Raw genomic sequence first — 5,245 nt, forward strand, 5'->3', positions numbered from 1 at the left:
GTTGGGCGTATGTGTTACTGGGTCCTACCCCTTGGTTACTCCAGGAGAAATTAAGGTGGTTTCACTACGATGGGTTATAAGAATTGGATTGTAGTCTTTACCTTCCTCAATTTTGATTCTGGTTACCCATGTAATACATAGATGCTTGGTTCGATGGGCATTCTTCGAACAAATATCCTTTTCCACAATAGACACAGGCTATATTTTCAAATTGGTTCGGTGGCTGAGCTACAAAACTATTAAACCTTTTAGTGGTAAAATTTTTAAGCATTGAGGATATTAAAGATACCTGAGATGCAAGTGAAGTGAGAGCGTCCACTTTATGTACTATAGCAACTCATCTTTCTGACACTACTCGATTGGTTGGCTATTGATAATTGTTGCTAGCAATTCTCTTGATGATTTCATAAGCCTCGTTATAAGACTTAGAAAGGAAAGCACCATTAGCAGATGTGTCCACTACCATCCTCGTATGGGAATTGAGACCATTATAAAACGTCTCAAGTTGGATGCAATGTGGGATTCCGTGATGAAGGCACTTCCGTAATAATTCTTTGTACCTTTCCCATGCCTCATACAAGGACTCATTATCCATTTGTTGGAAAGCAATAATCTTGTTCCTCAACTTAGCATTCTTGCTAGGCAGAAAATACTTCATGAGGAATCTTTTTGTTAACTCTTGCCATGTGGAAATTGAATTTGGTGGCCATAAGTTCAACCAGTCTCGAGCTCTGTCCCTTAGTGAATATAGGAATAGCTTCAATCGTAGTGCATCTTTGGGTACTCCGACTAACTTGAAAGAATCGCTCACCTCCAAGAACAGTCTTAAGTGAAGATGAGGATCTTCAGTAGGCATTTCACTAAATTGGCCCAGTGTCTAAAGCATCTGAAACATGACTAGCTACAACTCGAACTGTTATGCCTCAATTTTGAGCCTCCTAAGACCGGGATTAAGATCGTGAAACACTGGTACGGCGTACTGTCTTAAAGCTCTATCCCTATCATCAACAATAATGATAGGATTTTCAGCAGGGTTTGCTCCATTTCCTTGATTCGAATTTTTGTAGTTCATCTCTTTGGTCCTTCTCTGACTTGCTTGTCTTCTTCACTGTCGAAAAGTTCTTTCAACCTCAAGGTCTACGGGGAGTAAATCGATAATTTGATTAATACTTATAAATACCTGAAACAACACAGAAAAAAGTAATTAAGTTAAAATTGAACAGAAAAATAAACCAAAATGCAAAATTCAAAAATTCACAAATAATGAATTTTAAAACAGTCCCCAAAAATGGAGCCAAAAACTTGGAACGGCGGAAATGTGTAAATGTACACAATCGCAACAAGTAATAAAGTGACAAGTATATGTCGAGTTATCGTACCCACAGGGACTATGAAAATAATTTATTTATGAATGTAATTAAAACACTTTGGTGAAAGAAAAATACTTTGATTTTGATGAAGTGATTTAAAACTAAAATTTAACTAAGTAAAATAAAATAAAATTTCCAATGCACGATTTCAAAAGATGATTTTAATCAAGATAACATAATTGTGTTAGATTAATTACATTTTTTAACTTAGAATTATTAAACTCATGTTCATGTTGTTACCAATAAATTCACGGCAACTTGGTAATTTGCTAACTTATGAACAGACTCACCTACCAAAATCCATTTATCTCTTGACTATATCTCTATGTCAATTCAACCGATTAAACAAATTTTAATAAGCAAATGTGTTAATGCACATACATACTTATGAAATCAAAATAATATCTTGTACATATCTTTATGCCAATTCAAACAATTAATTCAATTTTCATAGTCACCTTACAATTGTAATGCAAGAATAACTTAGTCATGGTTTTACTTAATTAAACATCTTACCAAGGCCTATAACAACACAAACATAATTTTAATAAATTAAGTGTACACAATGCAATAAACCTAACATGAATTAAATTTAAGCCATATTAATTAAATTAAACATATCAACATCACAAATATTCATAGGCATGTTCATATCAACAACAATAAATTAAAATGATAAGGAACAAGAATCAAATCTGGTGTTTCTCCGAGGCTTGACTAGTTTGCTCCGCTCCTCCTTCTCCGCTTGTTCTTGTTGAACTCAGGCTTCCATGAACACTTGAATGCTACTCCAAATGGTGGTTGAAGGACTCTTTTTCAGGAGGTGAAATCCACAAAGGAATGGGGAAGAAAATGAAGAATAATGGAAAGGGTTTTGAAGAAAGAAAGTGAGAGAGAAGTGAAGAGATGAGAAGGTTTGAGATGTGTTTGAAGTGAGAAGGCACGGGGGGGTATTTATAGGTTGAGAAGGCTGCTAAAAATGGTCAAAATCAGCATCCAAATACTCCCCCGTGGCCGGCCACACATGTGGCATGTTTGAAGATTTCAAACATGCTATTTTTATGTAGGGGCAAATCTTGAAAGGCATGAATAGTGGAGGGGTTTGAATGCAAATTGAAGGAGTCTTCAAGGGCCATTTTGCAAGCCAAATAATTATCCAAACAAGCTGATTAAGTCACCGTGTGGAATGGTTTTGGGCTACCCAGTGCTCGATTGGATCAATTTTCTCGGTTCAGCTTAATTGGGCCCCTTTTTATAATTAATTAATAATAATTTATTTAACCCAAATTAAATTGAATTAAAATTAAAATTAAAATTAATTATATTATGAATTAAACACATAATTTTGACTGTCTTAGGCTAAAAAATTAATTTACCTTGATGCTTCAAAATTGTTTTTCAGTTTTGCGCTTTTGGCAGTGTCTGTCGAGTCATTTTTCGCCCTTTGTGCAAATCTGTCGAAAATAATCAAAATTAATCAAAATTTGATGTAAAATTAATTAAAATTCAACATGTTCATAATTTGAGTGCAATTTAATTATTTTATAATTATTATATATTTTTCGACAAGAATTTTACCGAAGCTACATGAATTTGAGTTAAAAATGGAATGAAAAAGTGTGCATATTTTCATGTTTGCACCCATTCAGTTGTAACTATATTACAACCTGAATTGTATACTTATGGACATTGCCTCAATTTTATAACTTTTAGTTGCAGTATTCAAACTCTGGACGTTAGTATGTTCGAAGGTGGTCAGTAAGCTCCTTTTCAAACTCTCTGTTATAAGTAAGGTCCCTATACGAGCTCTCTGTGATATGTTTCATGCGTGCTCCTTTGTGAGCCATGTTGGATATATTGGTATACCAAAGGATTATGAGTACTCACCTTTCAGTTCTATGATTTTAAGCGTTGAGGCCTCAGGACATGTGGAGAAATAAGGGAATGTCAAGCTATGCTCCATTCACTGGGACATGTTGGTGTATAGGAGAGTGTATTGCTTTGTGTTGCACTTATAGGATATGTTATAAGGACTTTTTGAGTAATTCTGAGGCGTTCTAAAGAGATCTGCATATCTAACGAGAAAAAATTCTGATAAATGTGGGAGAGAAAATATCATATATTCCTCAGCCCTTCTAATAAGACAAGTTTGTGAGTGTGCTTCGAGTTATATAAGATCTATTTTTCAAAAAAGCACAAGCTAAGTTTTTAAGATTGATTTTCAATAGAAACTATTTTACAAACTTATGTTTTCTAACAAGATCTACAAACTGGGTCTCACAACCTCACTCGCGAACCCATCACACAAAACGATTTTTAAGACTAGGTTTTTTTCTATTTTAAGCTCTTTTTTTAAAATCATACCTTGTTAATTCCTGATTATTCACTGAGTCCACATTGAACTCACCCACTCCTCTCTTACTTCACAAGTAAGTAGGTCGCAGATAGTAGTGGTGAGGTAGATGACTTGGCGAGGCTCATCCCTAAACAGATACTGGTGAACCTGGAAAATAGGCGATAGGGTTTTATTTTATGTGGATTTTGGATTTATCATAAGTTGACTCTGTTACTGAAATAACTTCTTTTAAAGTTTAAGTTTATTTTATCTTTACAAACCATGCCTTAGAATATTTTTACGAATAAAGTTGATGTTTGTTCATGCATGAGTGTTACATTGATTTACTATTAAAATATGCGAGTCAAAATTATTGCTAAGTAATTTTTTTTGCAACCCCTGTATGTTTGTGATTCTGAAAATTTCATGTGTACCCTATTAGCGATAATCTTATTATTTAGCGAACCTAGGCAAATTTTGAGAACCCATATATGGATTTATCCGAACCCTATTAAAGTATGAAAACCCATGCATGTATGATACCTCTTGTTGCAAAGCATGTTTGTTTGTGAAGCTAAACTGCATGTTGCGAACTTAGGTACTATGCGAACTATTGGTATTTAGTGAACCTATACTATTGTATGCGAACCTATGTTGTTGTGCGAACTCGTACTTTGTGTGTTGCGAACTCATGTTGAATGTTGCTAAGTGAGCTTATGTTATTTGATGTATGCGAACTCTTAAGTCTTTCTATTGTTTAACATGTGAACATTTCCTTTGATGTTTTGTAAGCTTGCATATTTATATGCTATGTATAAGTTAATTTCATTGTTGCGTGATAACTTAGCATATTTTATGTTGTAAATAAGTGGTGTGTTGGAGGTTTGGGTGGGAGTTAACGGAAAGTCACTTCGGTGGCTAATGTAGCTCGCCAGATTCGGGTCAAACCTACTCAATCAGGTTTGGGGTGTTACATTTTACTATGATTTATTTAATGAAATATTTTGATTAACTCTAAGAATATATATACATAAGTGATTTGATCCAATGAGATGGTTTATGAGACAATATTTTAAGCATGTACGCCAAATTGTTTGAACATAGTTTTTTAACTACCAATTGTGTGCATTGAAATATTTGTAAAGGGAATAACTTTATTGAGTTTCATAAGGCTTCCGCTAAATGTTTTGTTTTAAAGTGCTATATTATTGGCGTATAAATAATTTGATTGTTTTGTTATTTTTGTGTCAATAAGCACGCCAATATCTTAAATTTTAAATGAATTTCAAATACCTTTGTTAAATACGTATAAGTTTAAGTTGTGACACATCATAATGGGATCCAATCATTGGTTTGGGTAAGGTGTGTTACAATATAAATATGCTTAAATTATTGTTGAGTTTCATCTTTATGTTCATTAAGTTTTTATTGATATCTTGAATTGGCAATGAATTAGCACCTAAATTGAGAATTTAATCAAATTGAAATGAATTGTTGCGAAATGGTATAATGTGAGATTAAACTCCAATAAAATTAGTAA

General features: G+C 33.5%; 1 non-coding gene across 1 annotated transcript; it reads left to right on the top strand.

The window, feature by feature from the left end:
* The first annotated feature begins 521 nt into the window (after positions 1–521).
* LOC121218863 (small nucleolar RNA R71) lies at positions 522–628 on the top strand. Its single transcript, XR_005915342.1, has one exon. It is a non-coding gene; the product is annotated as a small nucleolar RNA R71 (small nucleolar RNA).
* The last annotated feature ends 4,617 nt before the right edge of the window (positions 629–5,245 follow it).

This window comes from Gossypium hirsutum, chromosome D06 (assembly GCF_007990345.1).
Source record: "Gossypium hirsutum isolate 1008001.06 chromosome D06, Gossypium_hirsutum_v2.1, whole genome shotgun sequence".
Lineage (NCBI taxonomy): Eukaryota > Viridiplantae > Streptophyta > Magnoliopsida > Malvales > Malvaceae > Gossypium > Gossypium hirsutum.